Here is a 6,352-nt window from a genome sequence, read left to right as displayed (position 1 = left end):
TGATACGGAAAGCCCTTTAGCAAGCTTTTCATCACATCCTTGAGAATGCAGAAAGACTGAACTTGAAGATGGCAGGACAATTGAATAAACTAGTACTTAAGACTTAAATAGCACTTACTAGATGGAATTCAGGAATAAACAAACTCAGATTATTTAAATAAAATACAAAGGACATTTTTAAATGTTTAAAGTCACATAGAAAGAGGAGCTTTCGGGGTTGGGGATTTAGCTCAGTGGTAGAGCGCTTGCCTAGCAAGCACAAGGCCCTGGGTTTGGTCCTCAGCTCCGGAAAAAAAAAAAAAGAAAGAGGAGCTTTAAAGGTTGGAGAGGTGGCTCAGTAGTTAAGAGCCTGGCCACTCTCCCAAAGGACCAGAGCTTGATTCCCAGCCATGAACATGGTGGCTCACAAACATCTCAGGCAACCGATTACACACATACATACATCTATATCACACATTTTTTTTTTTTTGGTTCTTTTTTTCGGAGCTGGGGACCGAACCCAGGTCCTTGCACTTCCTAGGTAAGCGCTCTACCACTGAGCTAAATCCCCAGCCCCCACACATATTTTTTAAAAGAGAAGCTTTCTTTATCAAATCAAATATATCCCTGCCTAGATTAAAAATAGTGTCCCTTTTGTTCTTGCTGTTTTCCTTGGTTTCTTATTCCAACCTAAGCTTATATACCTCAGACAAGCGCTCTACCACTGAGTACACCTCCAGCCCCAAATTGAGTTTCTCACACATCAGCCTACTTTAAATTCAAATTAGGATGCAACACAATATAAAATTCATTTACTTCATTTTGTCTATTTCCAGTCTAATATTTCAGCTGTTTAAACTGCCTACACTGCGGTACACAAATGTAATAATTGGAGGCAGGACGATCTGTGTTCAGAGTCAACCTAGGCTACATCGGCTTCACAATAAATGTCCAGGTATTCCTGGGAGTCAAGGCTCACATTCCAGCCCTGTCAGGTCCTAACAGTCAATCACTGGGCTGTACTAGCTACAAATACTGTTTGCTTCCTTACCTTTCATTTCAGAGTGCGTTTACATAAAACCTGCTTACATTCTGACAGATTACATGTAAGTATCTATTTAGTACAGGGAATCTACCCAGAACTCATAATAGTTAGCAATCTGTCATTAAAAAAGAAACCATGCCCTGAAAAGGAAGACCGTTTCCACCTCACAGAACTGACTGTCAGGTATTTACCAGTCAGTCATTCAGCTCCTGCAATAAAAGATGGATGCTCGTCCTGTGTCTCCCCCTTCGTCAAGCTCTCCCATCTATCCTGAATCTACGAGTTGCTTTTAAGAAGTCATTTCTTTCTAACAAGCCTTCCTCTTTACTCAGTTTTACCCTGTGTCTTTTAGGGTCAAAGACAAATCTCAAAACCAAACCAACTGAACTGACATTGTTATCAGTCAACAATCCCTTTGGGAGTCTCCAGTGTGTTTTCACTGTCAGTAACTCCTGAAGCTGTCTTCTGTCTTCCCTCCTAAATTAGCATAGTGACCTGATTTCTGAACAACCTCTTAAATTACTTAATAGATCCATTTCATTTTCTTATCATTTCCTTGGAACGCCAAGCACTAGTGACATTTACAGTGTTTTACCACAGTGTTTTGTGTTACTAAGAGGTAAACCAAGGCCTGTGCAACCAGGTCTCAACCTTTACCACAGTTTCCAATGTCAAACTAGATCTAGGCAAATCAGTTAAGATGTTATGCCCGGTGTGGTAGCAGACAGCGTTAATCCCAGCACCCAGGAGTCAGGCTGATGCTTGTTACTTTGAAGCCAGCATGATGTCCACGAGTTCAGGGCAACCAAGACTACACAGTCAGACTATTTCAATAATAGTAGCCCTGGTGTGGTGGCACACACCTTAGTCCCAGCACTCAGGAGGCAGAGGCACGCTAATCTCCGGATTCAAAGCCAGCCTGGTCTTCAGAAAATAACAGGATAGCTAGGAAGAAGCTCAAAGAACAAACAAACCAGTAACAAAGCTTTAAGCTTTTTTTCTTTTCCCTACTTAGCTTTTCTACTAAGGTCTTCTTTTGTTGAGTCCCAGAAATGTGAGTAATCATGACCCTGGCATCATCTAGAAGCTTGTTGCCTCACCTCAGAGCTGATAAATCACCTCAACCTTTAACAAAGCCCCCACCAGTCCAATTAAGAGAATCAACTGCAAGGCCAGCATTATCCTGGGAAATGAACTCAGAAAAGAGTAAAATCTGAAAGTCTCTGAGGGGCTTCCATACATGTCAGCTTGGGGAGTATATTGAGTGATAACTGTGACCTGAACATCTCCAAATATTTCATTAACCACCAGCATTCCTTCTAAGGGCTTTAAGAAACTGTCTTTATACATGGTTCAAGCTGGCTTCAACATGGTATACCCCCTGCCCCAGACTCTAGTAGCTAGGGATGGCATAGATGTCATTTCAACACTTACAATAAATGGTCTCATTCAGCCTTTTTTTTTTTTTCCATTTAGAAAGGTCAAATAGAAATGGTTACAATGAATGAACATAACTACTCTTCACAACATAAAAATAAGTTTCAGGGCGCTGGGGATTTAGCTCAGTGGTAGAGCCCTTGCCTAGCAAGCACAAGGCCCTGCGTTCGGTCCCCAGCTCCGAAAAAAAGAAAATAAAAAGTTTCAGCAACAATACTGAACTATTGTTTATATGTTTGAAGGGTGATAACCTCAGACTCTGATCCAGAACACTACTGCAGCAGGACTTTACGGCTAACAGGAGGCGCAAATACTAAACACGTACAACTTAACCAAATCGGAGGGGTTTTTGTTTTGTTTTTTTGAGACAGGGTTTCTCTATGTAGCCTTGGCTGTCCTAGAACTTAACTCTGTAAACCAGGCTGGCCTCCAGCTTACAGAGAGCTGCCTGCCTCTGCCTCCTCAGTGCTGAGATTAAGAGTGTGCACCACCACTGCCTGGATCACTTCCGCCAAGATAAATAAATCCCATTATACTTGTCAGGCTCAATAACAGGATTTGTTTGGTAATATTTTGGTCAATATAAAGCACACTTCCTTAAAGCACACAATTTTAAAGGGTCTAAGAATAGCTTTTAAAATATATTGTTTTTTATTTAATCTATTTTAAGATCCAGGGAACTGAAATTTAGACTTAAGCATAAAATTAATCTCCCAAGAACACATGGCAATGGCCAAGCCCTCAATGGAATATGAGACTTGAAATAATGCAGTTTTTTTCCATCCAAGGAAAGGATTTCTTCTCTGCACAGCTGCCAACTGCAGGCCGAGCTTTTCCTCACAGTGCTGCAGCTTACGGGACTGGCATCATTCACAGCTGTGAAGCTGAGTCTTAAGCTGGTGGACTTCTATGTGATTTTTTGTTTTCCTTTCCTTTTTTTTGGAGCTGGGGACCGAACTCAGGGCCTTGCACTTGCTAGGCAAGCGCTCTGCCACTGAGCTAAATCCCCAACCCTCTATGTGATTTTTAAAGGGTGAAGCTATATAGTTTAAATAAATTTTATATAAACACTGACTTCTTTGCTTAGGCTAGCCTCAGACATGTCATGAGTGTAATTGTATGATTTTATGATTTATTAGCATCATGCTGGAAAATTAAACCCTGGGCTTTGTGCACATGAACAAGTGCTACTAAACTATTTTCACAGACGTCTTTCTGCCCTACTAACAACTAACTAGACCCTAATGATCACCACAGGCACAGTGGCACAAGCTTTTAGTCCCAGCACTTGAGAGGCAGCAGACAGATCTTGAGTTTATGGGCTATATAGGAAGACTCTTAGTTAAAAAATAAAGTTAGGGGGTTGGGGATTTAGCTCAGTGGTAGAGCACTTGCCTAGCAAGCGGAAGGCCCTGGGTTCGGTCCTCAGCTCTGGAAAAAAATAAAATAAATAAATAAATAAAAATAAAGTTAGGTCACTATCTGGTAATTAGTAATAATAAGTAATTGATAGAAATAATAAGGTTTCTTGAAGAAAATTATCTGTACGTGGTCTTAATTTTTCTGAAATTTCTAGAAAAGCAGAATTTTTTATAGATATAGGCACAACCACGCTGGAAAATACTCATGAACCTCATTTCTTTAAACACACTAAATGAATTCAGGGTCTAGATGGCAGCAAAGATAGCCCAGCTACAACCCAGACTAAATGTGGCCCACATGTGACTTTGGAGCTGAGCAGGTAGGGCCTGATCAGGATTTATACTGCACCTTCCTGGCCTCTGCCCTACCCTGGCTATGACAGTATCTCAAAGAGCTTTATACACTGCCACTTTTAGAACAGCCCTTCCTGTCTCGCTGAGCGATTTTTTGACTTGGGGACAATGGGGAAAAAACACAACAGTAAACTGAAAACCAGTGAACTAAGGGAAGACCATATCACTCTCACCTTGTAACTTAAGTTTACCAGCAATCTTCATTCACGAGACAAGCCAGAATGTATCTAGACGCCTTCTTGCTACTTACTCAACTTGTTTTGATTATATAACCCCTATATGACCTTCCCCTAAGCCATTTTTGGTATTCATGGCACATTACAAAGATGGATGAGTGAGTGTATGACTCCAGCGTGAGCTCCCGAGCTTCCACCTTATCACTGGTGAGGATCTAAGTATATTCTTGAGGAAAAGAACAGAAGAGAACCTGTCATGTCAAGCCAACCTGAAAGGGAATGGGAGCTATATGAGACAGAAACTAAAGTTCCACCAAGGAAGAGAACTCTTCTATGTGTAACTTCCTGTTCACTGGCAGTATTTTTCGACCACAGACCCATACCTTTCGTCAAACAGCACCTCTCTTTGTGGTGCATCACGTTACAGGCTCAAGGCAATAGAAAGCCAACAATCACTCAATGGACGCTTCCATCTGCCCTTCCAGATTCCCTACGTCACTTCCAATGTGGTGTCACCATTTCCTTATAAAACTTTATTGGAGCCGAAAATACCAGAGTCAACATTCCTGCCTGATACCTCTGAGCCCAGGGCTCTAACCTCAGGTGCTCTAAGTACCCCCCAAAAGACCCCACACAGGAATTCAGTAGAAGTAAACTACTTTACTACTCCTTAACTAGCTCCCTTCAAATAGGTTAGTACTGAATTTGGGAGGAAATTAGGTTTTGACTATAAAAGCCTAAATTACACAGCTGAAGTCTGTTTTGCAAAATTGAATTCATCACACCCCACCCCAAATCACCAACACAACATTTTGAACATGTTAAATTTTATTAAAAATATTAACATTGTACAAATATTCCAATACAGTTATGGTACATGAACACTGTACCAAAAGCAGGTTTTCTGTAAAATGATTAACTGGACAACGTCTTGTAGATGTCCCAGTTTGGATACACCTCGTGTTATTGTATGTGTACACATCTGACAGTGTCTGTAGGCATTTTCAGTCCAATTCTAGAAACAGCCAAAGAATATAACTCTAAATACTGCACTGACTCAAGTGTAATTCTACCTATTTTCTTTAGCAGGCCAGATGAGTCTCTTTAGCCGAAGCATTACCTGTGAACATCACACTAAGTAATGTTCTGAGATCCTGACCCATGAAATGGAAGCCCCTACTGCAGCAGTTTAAGAGTTCTTCCATGGTGCCCATTTCCTTTCTGGTCCCATCAAGGGTATTTTGTTGCAAAGACATAGGGTTAATAAACTGTATTTTTATTTCTCTTAATTTACACAAACTCATCAAAATTGAGAGTCCCTAATGTCAACAGAGTCCTCAGGAAGCACACTGTTTAGTGCAGGCAACCAAGTTCTACACCTCACTTTTTCTAGCACTGATACATGCATAAAATGTGGACAAAGAAACAAAACTTTAACTCAACCCTGGAATTGCTAGTTACTCTGTATGATCTCACTGTGACACCTAGCTAGCCATTCTACTGTGAACTGCGAGGTGAACGCTAAGAGTCCCAATGCTCACTGGCACATGTGTAACCCCTACCAGATTCCGACAGACACTACAGAAGGCCAAGTTGCACACGAAGACTGACTGAGGCAGTTCTTCAAACATGCAATTACTTTTATTCAATGTTACTACTTTTAATTATTTTTGTCTAGTTATTAAGTTAGTGTCCCTCAATTTATACTTAATCATCATAATATGCCCTGAGTATAAGCTGGGAAGTTTTATGTTTTTAGTTTTTTAGATTTTTTGTGCCACTAGGGATTGATCCTAGATCCTTACGTATGCTAGGCAAGTGCTCCACCACATCCTGCACCTTGGTTTTTTTGAGGCAGGTCTCCATTGTGTTACTCTATGGGTAAGCACCACCACATGCACCACAGAAGTAAAATGTTTAGTAATCTAGACTGTTAATGC

At 40.8% G+C, this 6,352-nt stretch overlaps 1 long non-coding RNA gene across 1 annotated transcript; it reads left to right on the top strand.

Moving 5' to 3' along the window:
• Positions 1-308: 308 nt before the first annotated feature.
• On the top strand, positions 309-6,007 carry LOC148006112 (uncharacterized). The gene is made up of 4 exons (XR_015621250.1): positions 309-520; positions 689-1,914; positions 2,935-3,424; positions 3,891-6,007. It is a non-coding gene; the product is annotated as an uncharacterized LOC148006112 (long non-coding RNA).
• Positions 6,008-6,352: the final 345 nt, after the last annotated feature.

The sequence above is a fragment of the Rattus norvegicus genome, chromosome 5 (assembly GCF_021556685.1).
Source record: "Rattus norvegicus strain SHRSP/BbbUtx chromosome 5, alternate assembly SHRSP_T2T, whole genome shotgun sequence".
NCBI lineage: Eukaryota > Metazoa > Chordata > Mammalia > Rodentia > Muridae > Rattus > Rattus norvegicus.
The sequence above is the reverse complement of the archived record's forward strand: the minus strand, read 5'-3'. Positions and strand labels throughout refer to the sequence as shown.